Below are 21,080 nucleotides of genomic sequence, written 5' to 3' on the forward strand. Positions count from 1 at the left end.
AGGCAAGGCCATGCAGGTAGTGTAAGCACTAGCACCAAGTGGGAGCTGCCTCAGGTCATCCTGTGGCCGAGGGATTTGTACTGCACCAGAGTCCTGAAGGCCATGAAGCACAGCACAGGCCTGGAGATACTCGCAGTAGCTTTTATGTGACTCACTCACTCCTTAGTATATGAAGATTTTCCAGCCAGGATCAATGCACAGGGGAAGGTAAAACATCTGTTGAAAAGTCAACACCAGTGATAGAAATAGAAATATGGAAGAAAATGTCTAAAATGGAAAAAGAAAGTTTTTTGAGTCTATCCAGGGGAACAGTGGATACTTAATTTTCAAAATATAGCTTTTACAGATACTCTTTTGCAAAATAGGAATAGTAACAAACTTCTTTCGAAGTTGAGTTGTGGGCTTTTCAGTTTATGTCCAGACTATTGAATTGAAACTGCTTATTAAAGAAAATAAGCTATCTCAGATGGAGATGCCTTTGATTTTCTTTAAGGTTTATATAATAATCAGGTTTGGTTCAACAAAAAAGTAAGCATGTGTCTACCTTTAAATACAGGCCAAATAATCTATTAAACATTTCCACTGCTGGCTTTCTGCATGTATTTCACCTGATGCTTACAGCTAAGTCAAATTGACATTTGAAGGTGTCGTGGTTTAAACCCAGCCACACAGCTCGTACATTCACTCCCCGCCTTCTTTCCCTCCCTCTGCTCTCGGGAGCAATAATAATAATAATGATAAAGGAAATAACAAGAGGAAAGAATACAATACCTCAACACCAGCTGACCGATAACTCACGCAACCCCCCCCCCCCCCCAACCGAGCACCGACCGATACCTCCTCCAACCCCGCAGTGCTCTAGCCCTTCCAGGTAACTCCCCGTTACATCCTGGCCATGACGCGCTGTGGTATGGAATACCTCTTTGGCTAGTTTGGGTCAGGTGTCCTGTCTCTGCTTCCTCACGGCTTTCCCTCCTGCCTGGCAGAGCATGAGGCTCACAAAGTCCTTGGTCAGACTAAAACATTTGTGTTATCAGCTCTGTTCCCAGGCCGAAAGTCAAAACACAGCGCTGCACCAGCTACTAAGAAGGAGAAAAATGACTGCTACTGCTGAACCCAGGACAGTATCCACCCCTTATTCCATACCATTCACGTCATGCTCAGATCCCACATTTTCAATATACCATCACTCTTATCTCAGTGCACTCATATCTTAGTACATGGACCAGTCCCTATAAAGCTGCTGAGTCCATCTGGTCCATGATGTCAGGCTCCATCTCTTGTTACAGTCTCTCAGAGCAGGAGAGGCTGTGTGCAGTGTTCACACTCGTGAATAACCTGGGCAATAGTGTCCATTGCTAAGTCCACCCCTCGATCATGAGTCCATCTCTATGTTGCATCTCTGCCCTGATGGCCTGAAGTGCCATGGGCCCACCAGGTTCAAAATAATTCAGGTTCATTCATAATTCAGCAGTTTCTGCACCTTGTTGCTGGGGACTCTATACAGCTGCCTTCCATCTCTGACGCTTCCAAAGCACTGGAGGGGCCCAGTGGACTAGATACTCGCCCATACTGTCCCACACACCCTGCCACTCACGACTGTCCAGCCTTGGGGAAAATCTCCTGCTCCTTCTATATTGTCATCTAACCCTAGACAAGAAGCAAACCTGACTCTGCTTAACTTCTGAGATCAGACGAAATGGTGGTGGGTAGAACACACTCTGTGTATGTGCCAGCATGCTGATCCCCATCGCAATCAGCAGGCAGGTCCCAGGGGTACCCAAAGGCCATTCAAACCCTCCAGAACTCTCCGATGACGCTGCTGTACTTGTCCCTGGGGCTGGTGCAGCTGCTGTGCTTGCCGGCTCTCCCACCACCAGCTTCTCTCTTCCTGGGCGCAGCTCTTCCTCCTCTGCCTTGCTGGGAAATGCTGCCGGGGCTCCTGCATCCTCCTGGGGCTCGGCGGGCGGCTGCCGGGGGACGCTCTCGGCCGCAGCGGGGCTGGGCTCGGCTGCGGGGCTCGGCTCCTCCGCGGGGCTCGGCTCCTCCGCGGGGCTCGGCTCCTCGGCCGCCTCCCCCCGCTGCTCAGCAGCCGCCTTCCTCCCGGCCTCCGGCCCCGCTCCCGCCGCCGCCTGGTCCCCGGGGCCGCTCTCCCGGGCCGCTTCGGCCGCCGCCGGCTCCCGGGGCCGCTCCCGCTCGGCTCCCCGCAGCCTCACGAAGACGGAGGCGAGGACAAGGGCCAGGGCGGTGAAGAGCAGCGGGACGGCCAGGTACAAGTCCACGGCCATGTCCATCCAGCCCTGCTGCCGGAGCCCGCCCGTATTACAAGTCATTGCCATTAAGTACAATGAAACAAGAACCTTAGCCCAAGCCCCACACTTGATAAACACTAACACAGCAAATACCTGCTCTCAGTAATGTACGGCATTCTGAAACTGTGAGATCAAGAGGAACAACTTTGAGAGCCAATAAATCGGCACTGTGACGAGTGACTATTAATCCGATCAGATCTGTCATTATCTCAATCGTTTGTGCCCCACGTTGGGTGCCAAAAAAGAACTGTTGTGGTTTAAACCCAGCCACACAGCTCGTACATTCACTCCCCCCGCCTTCTTTCCCTCCCTCTGCTCCCGGAGGGACAGAGAGGAGAATCGAAAAGAATGCAACTCCCATGGGCTGAGATAAGAACAGTTTAGTAACTAAGGTATAACACAGATCACTGATGCTACCACCAATAATAATAATGATAAAGGAAATAACAATAACAAGAGGAAAGAATACACCACCTCAACACCAGCTGACTGATAACTCGCCCCCCCCCCCGCCCCTTCTGCAGCTACAGAAGGACACCATAAGAGCAGATAATCTGCTAAACTGCAGTAGCTTCAATCTTTTTCAGGTTATTAAACTTACAGGATTTAGGGGTACATATTGATTCTTTTGCCCTTGTGCATAGAATGCCAAAGAGTTACTCTAGTTGTCTGGAGGAATATACAATGCAATCAAAATTTCATTCAAAAATAAATTACATCAATATTCTATTATGATACTCCAGTATGTGTCCAAAGTGTGTAAATTATTTTTTAAAAGGTCAGTTTTTAAAAGTTCTATAACTGGGAAAGCAAAAACATTCATATAATCTAGCAAAAGGCTAATTCAAATTTTGTTCTACTCTGAGCATTTGGTCAGAAAACCCATCAGTTTTAAGTAGCTTGTCTTAAAGAAACTGTTGCGTTTATAGTACCATTCAATGCAGAAAGATAGTTTCTTCAGGGTTGCACAACATGTTCTATTTGCTCAGAGCTAAAAATTGTTTCAGTCTGCAGAGAACACTCTGAATTACCTACATTTTTAATTTCTTGTCTATAGCACATGGCAGAAAATAAATATTACAACTCATATACGATATCTAGTATACTGTAGAAGCAGAACACTTAGGAGTTCATTGTGACAGCCTTCCTGATACTGAATATTTTGCCTTCTGAGAAGTCCTATTGAAGGCAATTTATGAAGTCAGGAAATTAATATTCAGCTCTGTATTAATTCCTTCACCAGTAATTCATAACAACTAATTCCCTTAAGCAGACATCTTTCTCAATTTTAATGCACTACAAATTTAAAGAAAAAAAGACAATCTCACAAGAATCTTAGTAGTATTCTGAGACCTCAGGAAAGTGAAATACTTAAGACATAAAGATCTAATAGTGATTTATCAACTGGTTTGCATGCATAGTTTCTCAAATTTCAGTTCAAATGTTAATCTTGCAACTGTTGTTACCTACATAAAAATCTCAGTGATTGCTGAAATCATTCAAAAAATTCAGCATTCTAGAAACAAATCATGCTGCTGTCCTCTCAATATAATTGTATTTTGTGATTTATAACATTTTCCTTTGAAAGTGTTCCCGAATGATTTGAAACATTCGTCTGTTTTATAAAGCAAGCTCTCTTTCGAATAAATGTGGTAGCACAAGTACCAACTGCAACTTTCTGCTGTTACCTGAGATACTGATTCATTGCATTTTGTAGCCTTTGTTAAAACTTAATGTCTGCAATAAACTGGAATATCCAAAGAGTATACACTTTTAAATTGGGCATTTTTGCTCCAAAGCCAGTATGTATGGTGCAGTTACCTGTGTAACTGTGGAATGAGCGAACATTAGCAAGAAAAGAATGTGCTGTTAATGACAGCAAAAGGAACAGTGTGAAACTGCTAAAGTCAATTGCATCCACTTTTTTCCTAATACAAAAGCAGGTATGATTGTGATTTGCAGGATACATTGGATAATATGATGACATAAGTCTGTATCTTTATTTACATGGATAAGTTTATTATTACGCAAAAGTCAACTTGCATGTGGTTGGATGCAGAGATGAGATTCTCCTGCACTGCCCATGAAGGTCCATAGAAGCCTATGAACCAATATTAGGAGTATAGGGCATTGTGCAGAGCCAGGCCCACAAGACTGATGGGGCACTCTCCTGGGTTCAGCAATAGCACTTTCTGTATGTGACTAAAACAGCTCTGCAAGCAAGCTTTAGTACCACTCCTAGAGAAAAATGAACAAAGTCATTTCCCTTTCTTTGTGAAAGACTCAATGAGAAATACTGAAGGGAATTAGTGGTTATCTCTCCATTAAACATCCTGCCATAATTTCCTTGTTCATACGCAGTGATTTGTCCCACTCTTATCGAGACCCATTTTGACTCATACTGGAGTCTGGTAAGAACTCCTGGAGGGCAGGGGGGCCCAAGACTCTTGGTTGATATTCAAGGATCACCTGCTACAAGCTCAGGAGTGCTGCATCCCAACTAGAAGGAAGTGCAGCAGGAGGGCCAGGAGACCTCCTTGGATGGATAAGGAGCTGCTGAGGAAAATTCAAAGGAAAAAAGAGGCTTATAAAAGGTGGAAGCAAGGACAGGCGGCCTGGGAAGAATACAGGGATGTTGTCTGGGAAGCTAGGGACCACGTTAGGAAAGCTAAGGCCCAGTTAGAATTAAATTTGGCTAGGGATGTGAAAGATAACAGGAAAGGATTCTGTAGGTACATAGTGAATAAAAGAAAGACTAGAGACAACATGGGCCCTCTCTGGAAGCTATTGGGAGAACTGGCTACCCTGCATTTGGAGAAGGCTGAGGTTCTGAATGACTTCTTTGCCTCAGTCTTCACTAGCAAATGCTCTGACCACACCACCCAACTCTTGGAAGGCAGATGCAGGGACTGTGAGAATGAAGACCTAGGGCCCACTGTAGGAGAGGATCTGGTTCGAGACATTCTTAAGAACCTGAATGTACACAAGTCCATGGGACCTGATGAAATCCATCCGCAGGTCCTGAAGGAGCTGGCGAATGAAGTTGCTAAGCCACCGTCCATCATATTTGAAAAATCATGGCAGTCAGGTGAAGTTCCCGACGACTGGAAAAAGGGAAATATAACCCCCATTTTCAAGAAGGGGAAAATGGAAGACCCGGGGAATTACAGACCAGTCAGTCTTACCTCTGTGCCTGGCAAAATCTTGGAGCACATTCTCCTGGACAACATGCTAAGGCACATGAAAAACAACAAGGTTGTTGGTGACAGCCAACATGGCTTCACTAAGGGGAAATCCTGCCTGACTAATTTGGTGGCCTTCTATGATGGGGCTACGGAACCGATGGACAGGGGTAGAGCAGTTGATGTCATCTACCTGGACTTGTGCAAAGCGTTTGACACTGTCCCACACGACATCCTTGCCTATAAATTGGAGATACATCAATTTGATAGGTGGACCAGTCAGTGGATAAAGAACTGGCTGGATGGCTGCACGCAAAGAGTTGTGGTCAATGGCTCAATGTCCAGCTGGAGACCAGTAATGAGTGGTATCCCTGAGGGGTCAGTGTTGGGACCACTGTTGTTCAACATCTTTGTTGGTGACATGGACAGTGGGATTGAGTGTGCCCTCAGCAAGTTTGCCGATGACACCAAGCTGTGTGGTTCGGTTGATACGCTGGAGGGAAGGGATGCCATCCAGAGGGACCTTGACACGCTTGTAAGGTGGGCTGATGCCAACCTTATTGAAGTTCAACCACGACAAGTGCAAGGTCCTACACCTGGGTCGGAGCAATCCCAGGCACAGCTCCAGGCTGGGCAGAGAAGAGATTCAGTGCAGCCCTGTGGAGAAGGACTTGGGGGTGTTGGGCAAAGAGAAAACAAACATGAGCAGGCAACATGTGCTCACAGCCCAGAAAGCCAACCACATCCTGGGCTGCATCAAAAGGAGCGTGACCAGCAGGTTGAAAGAGGTGATCCTGCCCCTCTACTCTGCTCTTGTGAGACCTCACCTGGAGTATTGTGTGCAGTTCTGGTGTCCTCAACATAAAAAGGACATGGAACTGTTGGAACAAGTCCAGAGGAGGGCCACGAGGATGATCAGGGGACTGGAGCACCTCCCGTATGAAGACAGGCTGAGAAAGCTGGGGCTGTTCAGCCTGGAGAAGAAAAGGCTGCGTGGAGACCTCATAGCAGCCTTCCAGTACCTGAAGGGGGCCTATAGGGATGCTGGGGAGGGACTCTTCATTAGGGATTGTAGTGATAGGACAAGGGGTAACGGGTTAAATCTTAAACAGGGGAAGTTTAGATTGGATATAAGGAGGAAATTCTTTCCTGTAAGGATGGTGAGGCACTGGAATGGGTTGCCCAGGGAAGTTGTGAATGCTCCATCCCTGGTGGTATTTAAGGCCAGGTTGAACAGAGCCTTGGGTGACATGGTTTAGTGTGAGGTGTCCCTGCCCATGCCAGGGGGGTTGGATATAGATGATCTTAATGTCCTTTCAAACCCTAACTATTGTATGATTCTATGATTCTAAGAACTGGATTTGAAGTTTGGTTAGTGCAAGTTTAAGGGGACATTCTCAGTTTCTGGATTCCTTCGGGACCATACCAAGGAAGGAATCATCGTGGGCTATCAAGCTGTGATAGCCCATGAGCTTCTTCCCTTTCCATGACATGGCCCACATGGAAGACAGACGCGGTCCATAGCAGATGCCTATTATTATTACCCTTGTGGAACAGGTAATACAGATCCTTGAAAATCTGAAAGACTGTCCTTGTGATCAAAGCCGTCAGACAGCAAGCTGCCTTAATGATTTCAGTTCTGTCAGCTGTGGAAGTTATGTTTAAGTTCTGATACTCTGAAGAATTACCTTGGGACTTCAAAGAAACAAGGACTTCTGCCTAGTTCAACATATTCACAGAATACTTGGGAATAACAAAGTGATAATTGTTGCTCATGATATACAATTATTCACACTAATCAATTTTAAGTTGACAGTGAAGTGTTGTACTCATAACACAACAAAAAATACAAAGGAAGGGCCGCTGCTTCTCAATTGTACAGACATTTTGTTTGAGACTCATTTGATCAAGTATCCCACTCCCCATCAAAAGTGTTACCCCGTTGTCCTAAAGCAGTTCCTGAAAACTCACATTTTTCTCTGTTGAATACCAAAAGAGATTCGGATCACAGTCTGAAACCCAAGACTTCTTCAGAAAACAGAAAACTGCATTAGCAAAATTTTCTAGCATCACCCTCGACCAGAGATACTGGAGGCTACTGATCTCTATATATTCACTGCAGTACAAACATATTACACTGTAAACACTTTAAACTCATAATGCCTTAAACATGCCTTTTAGTGAATATTTTCATCTTCAGTTTTAATAAAATGGATTGTATTTGCCTGAATACTTTCCGTATTACAGTGCTAAGTATTGTTGGGGAAAGCATTAAAAAAGTTTATTTTTAGGTATTGCTGTAGTAATAAACACAGTAAAGTGTTTCTTTGGGAAAGGAATACAGAGGAGGACCACAGATTCTCGATATAATTTTCTTTCTTTTTTTAACTGCCCAGTGTATGTTTTGTACCTATGCAAACCCGTTGCTAATGAACGCTGGCTGCAAGTCTAACCCACTAATCATTATGAATTTTTTTCCAGGCTCAAGAGATTTTTCATAGTTGCCGTATCAGGCTGTCATGGCTGATTTCTCCAAAATATGAGGAAAATCTAGGACAATTGCACTGGATGACTCAATTGCCATTAACAGGACTCAGGACAAGCTTCCTCTCAGCTCTTAGAGAGCTGTGTAAATATCAGCAATCTCCTGTCCTCAAGCTGTTGATACCCCTTACTACAAAAATGGATATCTCTGCAGACATGAAAAAAAAAAAAAATCAGTAATGACTGGATTGGCAGCATGACTCTCCAGTGCCTGCTGTTCTGACTATTGCTATTTTTTGTGGATGGTTTGAATTTTTCCAGTCTTCCAGGCAAGAGGATGGATATTTTCACTATTATAAAGCACTATATATGTTAATTATTAGAGAGAGGTATGAAACTGAAAATCGCAACTAGCTGGGGAAAAAGGAGGCAAAAGAGAGCAAAAGGTACTGAAGAAATTTTACGTATGAGTCAAAGATGAATGCTGAAAAGGACAAGGGAAAAAAGTACATCTTTCTAGGTGTGAAGAAGGGAAAATGAAAACGAAAGAATGAGATAAAATTGTAATGAACTATATACAGCAGAGAAATCATGGGAGACGAAATACACAAGAGTGTAAAACAAGGTAAGAGATTAAAAAAATAGAATTTCTAAATTAGTTTATTGGATTTACTTGTCAGGCATGACTGATGTAAGAAGTCTAGAAAATATATTGTCTCAGTCCCTTAAATCTAATATTGCTGCTGGTTTCGAGGTTACCTATTTATTACAGAGAAAAATGGCCAAAATTATTTGTGAGGAATTTATCTTCTTACATTGTTTTCTCACAGCTTGCTCTTTGTTCCTCTAAAGAAACAGGTTCATCTTTTCCCTGCTCCGTAAGTTCCTGGTGCTCCATATAAACTTTGCATTTCCATTAAGTTTTCTGAAGCAGAAAGAGGTTTTCACATTTGTTGAGCCGGGACTAGCACATTCTGGTAGTGCTGGTCTGCAACATCAAAAGATGCTGATGCCACAGTCTTATTTGGACTCTTCTTGTTAGTCTCTTCCCATTTAGTGTTTGTCTTCACTGATAAGATTTTTCAGAGGTATCACATTATTGATTATCAAAGTGAAATTCAAGTCTATTTAGTGGGGTCTGAAGCAGAACTTTTTGGTTGAGATATAAGGATTAAGTTGATTTTACAGTTCCCAACTCATAGCCTGGGAGTCACTTACTTTGACAACCTGGGTTAGTTTTGATTTCATATGTAACCAGGGAAAATTCGTAAGTATTAGTCACTGCCAATTTATTAAGGTATATGACATTTACAAAAAGGGTGCACTAGAGAGCTTTGAGGAAAATTGCAGGGACACTCCAAATAAAAGGAAGTGATTCTTCACACAATATGTAACTAGATTGTCACAAGCACTTGTAGATGCTAAAAGTGCACAAGAGTCAAAAAAGCCAAAGGTTACATTGATGGAAGGGAAAAAGAAAAAAAAAAAAAAAGGCTAGTAAATATAGAGGATCCTCAGGGATCCCTGGCATTCCTCAGGAGTCAGTGTTAGGACCAGCACTGTTCAACATCTTTCTCAGCAACATGGACAGTGCGATTGAGTGCATCCTCAGCAAGTGTGCCAACAACAGCAAGCTATGCGGTGCAGTCAACACACTGGAGGGAAGGAACTGGATTTGAAGTTTTGTTAGTGCAAGTTTAAGGGGATCCAGTGGGATCTTGACAGGCTTGAGGAGTGCACCCATGCCAATCTCATGAAGTTCAACAAAGCCAGGTACAAGGTCCTGCACATAGGTTGGGTAATCCCAAGCACAGCTACAGGCCAGGCAGAGAATGGATTAGAATGGATCAAGAGTAGCCCTGAGGAAAAGGACGTGTGTGTGTTGGTTGACAAAAAGCTCAGTGTGCCAAGTCAGCAGTGTGCACTTACAGCTCAGAAAGCAAACATATCCTGGGCCACATTGAGAGGATTATGGCAAGGTGGTAAGGCATTGGAACAGGTTGCCCAGTGAAATTGTGGATACCACATCCCTGGCAGTGTTCAAGGCCAGGCTGGACAGAGCCTTGGGCAACCTGGTCTAGTGGAAGGTGTCCCTGCCCATGGCAGGGAGGTTGGAACTAGATGAGCTTTAAGGTCCGACAGATCTAACCCACACCATTCTGTGATGCTATGATTCTGTAATATGCTTCTGGCTTTGGAGTGGCTGATCTGTAAAATACTGGAGAAATGCAGGAGAATTTTTGTGGGAGGTATCACTTTCAATTGCTATATTCTTACCCTTTCTCCATGCTCTGCAGGCTACGCACTTAAGCAAGTAATCAATGAAACCACTGTTATCAGTCCTGACAACTAATTAATCCTAAACATGACAGAAAGGGCCAAACATTCTTAATAGTACTGAAGATCAGCTAGTAATCAGCAGCAACACTGGAAGACAATTATAACTTGTTTTGATCACTAAGATGGACTAAATTTTACAGGGAATCGGTTTATAGGATTTGGTACAAGTTCTGTAATGCAGCTGATTGAAAGTACTTCATATAAGATTTTTCAAGTTTTACATTGTAACCTGTTGATTTGACAAAATCTAAATCTTTCAGGTGGAAATAACTGATTTTGTGAACATTTCTAGTACATTTATCAAAATTACTGAGTTTAGCAAGTTTGAAAAATATTTCAACTACACTGTTCTACTTGTATTATGTAATTTTTGCTACCATAAATAAAAATGGACTTCATCGTAAGACGTAGAATTGATGTGAAGCAAAGAAACTACAATATAAAGAATAACTCATCACCTTTCCTCTGTAGCATTCTATCATCCTCTGACTTGACATTAGATTCACTAGTAGTCAACCCATATATGAACCAATCAGCTGTTGCACAATATCAAGTTATGAACTCATTCTGGTCAATCTTTGAATTTTATTTTACTGCAAGAATGTGGATTTTTTTTATTTCCCACAGAAGGCTTCTACCTTTTTTGGGCATGACAGGGGGGAATGCTGATCTGATGCCTCTTCAGTCTGCTGAACAGTGGCTATGTGGAGAGGAACAATTATTGGAGAAAAAAAGCAGAAAAAAACAGAGGGCTCAGAGGTTGCATTGATTTCCCTAAATCAGGGAATCAGCTGCAGCTCTGAAAAACCCAAGAGCCAGCTGCTTTATTCTGGAGTCAAGCCCAAGTTTCTATCCTTCCATAATTACCATGGACATGAGAAGATACAAGCTTCAGTTGAAATGCAGGCCTAAATTAATATAACATAGAACTAAGGAGAACCTTACACAGTATTGGAATAGCCAAGACGGAAATGTGAGCCCATATTTTTTTATGCTTATTTTTCAGCAGTGCAGAGCAGAGCAAAATGATAACTTATCAGCTTCCTTTTATATCCTAGTTAATTGTCCTTGAAATTCTTGTCCCATTGAAAAGTAACACTGTAATGCCATATGTCTGCCTGAAATATATTATGCACTATGTTTTATTCCATGTCACCTCTGATGGGAAATAAGACATTTGCACAGAATTCAGGGAATTAACTTGTTCATTGAAAAAGTAAACTTACTGGAAAAACGGAAAAACAAATCTGTGTGAAATTCAACAAACTGAGATTCCTACATTTAAACGGAAGAGGGAGGTAGAGGGCCAATGTCAGCACAGCTTCAACTGTTGGGCATCATCAGGGTTATTTTCAGCTTGAACTAATGATTCAGAATATCCGGAAATTAATGTTGGTTTCCATGCAGCAAAGGTTGACCAAGTAAGACTGAAGTTAATTTGAATTAGCTAGGTGACAGAAGAGAATAGAACAAATGTTTTAAAAGGCCATAACAACGTCCCCTGCTTGTCTATCAGGCATCTGAGAGAACAGCCAAGTAAGAACAATCGCTTATTTAAAGCAATGTTGTGGTTGCCATCAGGCAGCCATAAGGCATTCAGCAAGCATTAATGTAGCACCTAGGATACATATTATCTAGAACATGATGGAGGCCTTAAGACAGCACCTTTAATGAAAGGGTTTTATGAAAGGCCACATTTGAGAATTCACCACCTTATAATTAATGTGGAGGACAAATCACTTGGTGTCATCATGTGTCACAGTCATACAATACAGAGTATGCCGGACACTGCATAATTGCATAATCAAGGTTTGTTCCTTCCTGATAATGTTTTCAATATTAAGTATAAGAGGCAGATGGGAACAGCAAGGGTGAGAGTGACAATCACCATGTCAGCATGATGGGCATTACATTAGGCTGCCTAATAGATGTCAAGGTTTGAAAAGTGTCTATAAGCTATTTACAGACTACCAATTTATGTGGTACTCTGAGCACCTACTATCAATGTACGAGAGTCCGTCTTTTAAAATGAGAACGGTAGGTCAAGGCTGATGGTAACACAGTTCTCAGGATAACTATTTCAGACACTGGATAACAGAAATTGTACAGAATCATGTACCTTTCTCTTCTCATAAGGTTCTCCAAGTACAGGGCAGGGATTCAAAAGGGAAAGCAGAGAACAGTTTGTTGAAGTGTTTTAAGGTTGTTTCCTTGGTTCCTGCCAATAGTCTTGACTTGTTATTGAGGCCCATTAAGTTCCCAAAACTATTTTTTATAGAACTTAGACTTTTCTGTGGTCGTCTTTCTGTTTACTTCAGTAACTCTTCTCAGGTGTGGAAATACTGCTGACATTCCACTTTGTTCATGTTTTTAAGATCAAATACTTACAGATAACTTTTGACCCATTGTGTGGGCAGTACACTTTTTGGACCGTTTTACTGAGCTTCTCAGCATGAGAAGATGTAGTCTGTGGAAACCAAGTTGTCAGCCAAATTTGAGAAAGAGCAACAGCAGCAGAAAAAAAAAAAAAAAACAAGAGCCAGATAACCCTTTAGTCAAAGGAGCTAAAATACAGCAACAGCAAATGCAGTCCCTGCTGTGAAGGAACCTTTCTTGTCAATTGTTTTCTTGACTCTTTTCTGGAACTGATTTGTTACATGGTGGTGCTATTCCCTATTTGATTTACAAAGAAAATAAAGTCAATAAAACCGAACCAGCAGTCTAAAATTAGACCACTTGGTTTCCTTTAAAAAAAAAAAACTTATTTAGTCACTTCTCCATACCCACACTGACCTTGTAATTTAACACGAAGCTTTGGGGAATTTCAGCCTTGAGTTTATTCCTGCTTCTCTTGAAATTATCCCTATGATTTTTGGACTAAAATAATTTCTAATGAAGTGTCATTGCTAGTACAAAAGCAAGGGAGGGAATGTTAAATTTCACTATCCTGAGACTGGAAAGACCAATCAGTCTCCTATTCCAGAATACTACATATTCTCTCATTCACAGGGTATTTATATAATACTGAATAAAATAAATATCTTGTCTACTGTTCCTTGTATACTTTCAGCTATACTTATAGAAGTGTTGGAGATGCTACAGTTAAGAACAGTTTAATAATTAAAGTACAATATAATAGTACTATTACCACTAATACTGAAAAGAGAAATAACAAAAAGAGAGAAAACAAAAAAACCCAACAAACAACAGTAATGCACAATAGAGTTGTTCACTACCTGCTGACCAACACCCAGCTTGAACTGGGCAGTGATCAGTCCCTTTGGGGCAACTCCCCCCAGTTTATATGCTGGGCATGATGTGCTGTGGTATGGAACACCCTTTGGCTACTTTGGGCCAGGTGTCCTCTGTCTGGTCCCTCCCAGCTTCTTGTGCCCCTCCTCACTGGCAGAGCACAAGAGACTGAAAAGTCTTTGATCAGGGTAAGTGCTACTGAGCAACAACTAAAACATGGGTGTGTTACCAGCATTGTTGTCAGAATAAAGCCAAAACTACAGGAAAAAAATGAGCTCTATCCCAGCCTGAACCAGGACAGCCATCCAATCCAACTTTTTATTTAGTTACCAGTTTCATCCTAGTTTTCACTGCTAAATTACTTCCTCCCCCAGTCATTACTTGCTCTTAGTGTAACACTAGCTATTTTACACATTCAGAAAAAAATACCCACCTGGCTTTCCCACTAGCAATTCTAACCTCAAGACCTGATTCCACAAGTCTGTCAGGATGATAGAAGGGCTCAGTGAGTTGACACTGGACTACTTCTGAAGTTACAAAAGAAAATGAGGATCCTATTTCAAAATAATCCAAATGAAAGAAGTTAAAACCAACAGGAAATAGAGGCGTTGAGTATCTAATGACATGTTCACATTTCTTTTACTTCATTTTTTTATCTATTTTAATTCTCTCTGAATTAAGTGCATGATTAAGTCTACATATTAGCACACACGTCTTATGCAGAAAGCATTGTCTTCCACTACGTATCTTCTTCCCACTTTAGAAATTGATGTATTTACTAAAATGTCTTTCTCCTTCATATTAAAATTAATATAGACAGAACTAATGCTTCTCTGGGAAGAGAAGGACATGGGCTATTGTGATACAAAACAGGAAAAACTTACCATGGCACAAAAGCAGTGGCCACAGACATTTTCCCTCAACTGTCCATTCTTCTCCATCACCACAGCATTTCTTGCTGCCTTCTGCAAATGGAGACGGAACTTCCAGTTCCTCCTGCAGATTTCCATACTTTGGAAATCAGACATAAAAGGTTACCACAGACTATAATCTGGCATACAAGGGATACCTACTGGGAGAATAACCCAAGGAAGAAAGTGCAGCCTCCTGAGAAAGGAGGCACAGGCCAGTAAACTGGTGTAGAAAGCTCATTATCCTCAAATCCAAAGATGCTATGCAAAAAAAACAACTCCTCCTTGTGACTACACATGCAAATAGCACCCCAGCCCATGGAACCCCCTTGCTAAACACACCAGAAACTACTGCACCTTCACTTGCCTTCAGGGTGCAGTGGGGCCAGGTTGCTTGACTGAAGCTGGGGATGCAGCAGGATGGGTGGCACCAGAGCTGGCACACCGGGCACATTTGTCTGGGCATGGAAAGCTATGACCAGATGGGCTCCATCCATGCCATGCCAGCCAAGCCCCACGTTACAGGGCAGCCCTGGTCCCAGAGGGAAAAGATGGCACTTTAAGCCCCATATACAATGGGACCACCCCAAGCAAGATGTCAGCTGCACAGAAAGCCTGCTGGACCTGCACCCTGGCTACAGGGAGGCATGAGTTCAACCTAACTCCACAGCAACGGAACAACCCTACAAAGAAGGCTTCTAACTTCTAGTTTGGTCACTTATCCTCTGGAACTTGCAAACCTATATTTAAAAATCAGTTTTATTTTTAATCTTTTTTATCTCTCTGCCTTTATAAATAGCAAATAAATAGTTCATACTGATTGTAGAGAGCCAAAATGCATTCTCCTGCTCAACAAAACTGTGCAAAGCATTTATGCAGGGTTGGCAATTTTAGCAATATGACAGGCTTTCTTGAGAAGTACATAATTATTGACATTCCAGTTGTGATTCCCACTCCAAAACTACCAGAAACAATATCCTGGTCTTTACAACAGAATTGAATTAATATTTGCCATGTTGTCTTTTCTCTCCGTTGAAGAATGTTAATGCATTTTCTAGAAGAAGGTGTTTTAACACCAAAGTTGTGGCGGGGGTTGTTGAGCCCCTGAGCAAGCCTTGGTCCCACATGCTCAGATCGCCTGTTCTGTAGCCACCTTGACCACTCTCATGCTATGCAGCTGAGGTCATTCCCTTTAAGGTAAAAAATGTCTTTTGTCTCTAAGGGCAAAAAATGTCAGTTTTCCATAAGCCTCTGTGTCCTATATAATATCTCAGTAGAATTACAGTCCACATGATTAAATTCTGTGATGTCAGGCTATATTCTGCACCTCTGGCCTGCACTTGTAGCTTCTCAGGAGAAAAAGTATTGACAATAATTCTGTTTTCATTAACTTAGCTATCTTGTGTTGACCAGTTTCATGCACTGTTCTTTTTCCAGCTGATAATAGTGATACCTGTTCTGAGTGATAATTAGCATTTTAATCTTCTCAACCTTGGAGTAAAGATAACCGATCAAAGCAAAAGCTTACGGATGCTTTTAAACTGATTTGAAGATATTTGAGTGGAAAGAGATGCAAATGTAGCCAAGAAATTTCTTTTATGAGCATATGTCACTCATTCCGACCAGAGCATCTACGAAACATACTTTCTTGGCAGTTGTATTTTCAGTAACTATTCCTGTCAGATAGCAAGAAATCAAAGATCATGCATTTAAAGTATGTGTTCTCTGTAACCAACACAAGCATTGGTCCTAGGTTTGAAAGAGGAGGCTTCTAAAACTGCATAGATCCCTATAATTTACTTTTTAGGGTCCAGCAGGATGGAAGAATGAATTCAGAATCATAGTGCACCCGAGCTACATAATTAATTCTTCACAAACCAATAAGTACCAGGACATGACTCTTTAATTTCCTGTTTCAGCTGATTTTTATAGAGCGAAAAAATGTAATGCTATATATTAACCACACAGTATTGAATATAATTCTCTTTCTAAAGCCTTTTGACATTTAACTTTTCATAAGTATGTCTCCATGTAAGATGTGATATTGACCTATGTGGGGACTTTAGAGCATCTATAGTAAAAATTCCATTGGTTTGTAAGCTCAAAATGGGAAAAAGAGTTCAGAACCATACCCACCCATCTTTAAATTCTCATAGCTTTACATTGGATGCTGCTGCTAAAACAAAACACACAACTACATTTCAATAATAGAATACATTTTAATCTGCTCTGTAAGACAGCAAGGACAACTGCTGCCTATGGCTACAATCTGTATCTCTCAGCCTTAGGCTTGCCTAAACCTCAAGTAATAACAAGCTGCCCAAGTTTGCCTCTCTCTAAGAACTTTGAAGTAAGTAGACTGCTATACTGTTCAGAATTCACCCATTCTGATTAAAACAATCTCTTATAACTGGTCTGAAAATTCTGGAATCTGTCTATTCATACCAGTTATTAATTTGCTCAAGTATCTTACTTGCCTTTCTGTAAATGTGATCATAAAGCTGTCTAATGGAAATTTTGATACAGATTACCAGAGCATTAGGGTAAGATGGGTAAAAGTGGTATCATGTTCTAGCCACAGGGTGGGAGGACACTGGATGATTACCAACAAACAAGTGGCAAAACCTGGGTCTTCACTGGAAATAGGATGATGATCTATTAATGTGAGTGAACAAGAACACTGAGGTCAAATGCATACATTTCCAGGCTAGTCTGGAATGCACAGCCATACACAGAGAGCCCTTCTGCATGAACCTAAGTGAGGACTGGAGCAACACTTGAACTAACAGCATCAGAAACAGACTGAACAATCAGAATCACATAGCAGCCTAATGCTTTTCCTAGGCAAACCGATATTGTATTAATGAGTTTGAAATTATTCTGTTTGCTCAACTCTATCGGAAACTTCACATGAAATAGGTGACAGTGATAGGGCTGAAAACTGATGTGCTGACAGAACGGTAGGTCATGAAAAAGCCAAGGTCAAGGGCAAAACATTTGGAAGAGCCTTTTTTTACATCTGGTTGTATTCCACATCTGTGCATGGTCCTCTTGCACTGTCTTTTTTTTTTTCCAGCAACACAAAATAGCCATTGGCATTAAGAAGCTATGCACAGACTGAGTTTTGCTACTCATGTGCTAATAACTTTGTGAAGCAGTTCAGTGAAAACTAAAACTGTGCTGTGGGCTACTGCAAGAGTATACACTTACTCTTTTATTACTTTCTACTGCTTTGTTTTCTTACACTTTGGTCAACTTCAAATGACATCAAGCTGTATCTTAACCCGCTGGGAAAGTAATGCTGGGCTTTCATGTAATGAGACTTAGTCACAAACTGACTGTGAACTGACACTGTCTCCCTATATTTGCAAGTATTTAATTGCTTCTGAAAGAACTAATTATTCTGACTGATCAACAGTGCAACACAAAATGAAGTATTTTCTCAACCTTCGTTCAAATAATGAAGCAGCAGCAGTCTAGGACAAACTCTGTATCCCGCATCTAATGTATATCTTTTCATACGCAAAATACACACCAGTGCTCAAGCTACTGTTCTGATCCATGAATAAGACTTTTCCACTTCAGAATGTTAGGTAATTTGCTTGCCAAATTCTTTATTTATAAGGAAGAATTTGAATCAGGAAAGTGATTGCCCATCTGTTAATGCCTAACTATTAAATAGTAATTACAATTATTTATTTTCACTGAAGTCAAAGAATATGTTTTGCAACCTACTTAAAGGGGGGAAAGTTCAGGCTAAAGAAAAGATGAATTTGTCAAAAAAATAATTGTAAACATTAATACTGCATTTTGCTATGTAAATTATATTCATTTATTTTATTATATCAAAAGTTTGAGTGAATTCACATAGAAAGAAGTAGCACTGGAGTCTAAACAAACTTTACTCACAGAAATCTTCAATCCTAACTAGTTAATAAGTGTGGCACTTTTAATCTCTGACAGCATCTGTTTAAAAAGGCTGTTAGCTTTTTCAGCACCACAGCATTAACTTTCTTTCATCATTATTACATCTTATGTTTTAAAACTGCTGAATTAAAAAAAAACAAAAACATTCTTATATTGACAAGTAGTCACAATGGTATAATTTTTTAAAAATTAACAGAAATATATAGGAAAAGGAAAGTATAAAAGATAATTCATAGTGATTTCTTCAGACAAGAAATGCAAGAAAAGAGTGTCAAGCTCATTATCCCCTTTCCTTTCCTTTCCTTTCCTTTCCTTTCCTTTCCTTTCCTTTCCTTTCCTTTCCTTTCCTTTCCTTTCCTTTCCTTTCCTTTCCTTTCCTTTCCTTTCCTTTCCTTTCCTTTCCTTTCCTTTTTTTCTTTTTTCTTTCTTTTTTTTTCCTTTTCTTTTCTCTTCCTTTTTTTCTTTTTCTTTTTCTTTTTTTCTTTTTTTCTTTTTCTTTTTTCTTTTTTTTTCTTTTTCTTTTTCTCTTTTTCTTTTTCTTTTTCTTTTTCTTTTTCTTTTTCTTTTTCTTTTTCTTTTTCTTTTTCTTTTTCTTTTTCTTTTTCTTTTTCTTTTTCTTTTTCTTTTTCTTTTTCTTTTTCTTTTCTTTTTTTTTCTTTTTCTTTTTCTTTTTCTTTTTCTTTTTCTTTTTCTTTTTCTTTTCTTTTTCTTTTTCTTTTTCTTTTTCTTTTTCTTTTTCTTTCTCTTTCTTTTCTTTTTCTTTTTTTCTTTTTCTTCTTTTTTCTTTTTCCTTTTCTTTCTTTTCCCTTTTCTTTCTTTTTTTTTTTAGCTTAGTCTTATCAATGTAACAAGTCACCATCATTATTTGACAGGATTTTCTAGCAAGGGCAACATGTTTGTTCCTAAGAGCAATTCAAATTACATGTGTCCATCTTAGAGAAAACGTGTCAATATTTTTGATAGAAATACGTTCTCCAAAAAGCAAATAAATCTAGTATCTTTTACAACTGCCATTTTAAAATTAAACTGGTACATGTAATATACCTTTTGAAATCCACCCTTGGATAGATCCATCCTTTCCATCCTTGGAAATATTCAAAAGCTGTTTGGACATAGTCCAGGGCAACGTGCTATACTCTGCTTGAGTAGGGCAGGGGCAGGACTACATGACGCCCAGTCGTCCCTCCCAACCTCAACCGTTCTGCGATTTTGTGAAATCAGGCTCAAACACATTTCCTTGTCTACTCAATATCTCATCTAGTGTCAGAAGTCAATAACATGGCTTATTTTCTTTAAAAGTTTTTTTCATTTTCTATGGTTCTTCTGTATCAGTGGAGGGAGAGCATTTCTAACAGTTGGTTATCTCAGACTGACAGTGACTAGGACAGGTGAAATAAACTATTATTTGGCGTTACTTGACTCTCCTCATTGGTTATAGACAGTTTTGACAGCTAGCTTAGCCTGGAAGGTATTTTCTACATGGCTAAAGTTCGATAATCAGAATCATACACTGAAGGACTGATTTCATGTACATGAGACAGCATGAGTAGTTGAGATGTGAATACTTAAACTTCTGTAGCTGGGTAGGATTGACGCTAGAAACTGAAAAATTTATCCTCAGTATCTGTGGGCAATCACAAGAGTGTTGGGAGCCTGGGTGTTTAAACAGTTACACCTTGAAATGTCATTCTAGATACCTTCTGAGCACTGGCGTTTGTTGTTATCCCTTAGAATCCCAGAGAGTTGTCACAGTCCTATTTTGCTGGCAGCATGTGTAAACCTGCCACAGTGACAGTCCCCACCTCAGAAATGCTTCAGAAATAAATATGTTATTGTCATTTATACTAGAAGAGAGGACTTCTGTGGGTAAAGGGAACTAGAGAAGGATGTGAGGAAAGAGTCAAATGTAAGGAATAACAAATGTGGTTACAGTTGCAGATTTCCTTGCAATGGAGTTTCTCAGGGATTTGAAGGGCATCTTTGAATATTACATCAATCAACTGGAGATACAGGACATAACTTTACACTATTCTTTGACAGAAAAATGTAGACTTCATCTCTTTCTGAGGCCCTTGCATGGAGAAGCTGCAGCGTTAGCAAAAGTCCCATGTTCAGCAGCAGTAATTGCAAGTAGCAATTTGAGCAATAGATTTTCTCTCCATTCCCTGGACATTTCTTTAAGCAGAGATTTATCTAAGAGCCATTTTTGGACATTGCCCAGGAGCACAATTATACAGGTTTCCTAATTTCCATCTGAAAAATAGTATCAATTACTTCAATACACATCTCATATTTTAAATACATTCAGCTTTCCCTGAATTTTAACAGTGATTAGTGAAACTAATAACCACAAATGGATTTTCTTGACTTGATTGCAGAAGCTGTTAATATTAGAGATTCAGAACATGAGTCTCTTATTCCAATGAGCCTTTAAAAGTGTGGAACTTAATGGCTTTTCTATGCATTGCTTTCAGTATACTGCTAAGTGTTAAAAATAATTTAGTTGGATAATAGCACGTCTCTGCTACCAAGAAAAGTGACCCAGAGTGGAAATGTTTTTATTTGACAGAATAGATTTTCCACAATAAGACTCTTCAAAAGTCGTCACCAAAGTAGTGGTGTTTCTCCTAGTAGATTATTCAGTACTTTACTGAACCAAACTTACAGGAAAC

This window comes from Lathamus discolor, chromosome 6 (assembly GCF_037157495.1).
Source record: "Lathamus discolor isolate bLatDis1 chromosome 6, bLatDis1.hap1, whole genome shotgun sequence".
Taxonomy (NCBI): Eukaryota; Metazoa; Chordata; class Aves; order Psittaciformes; family Psittacidae; genus Lathamus; species Lathamus discolor.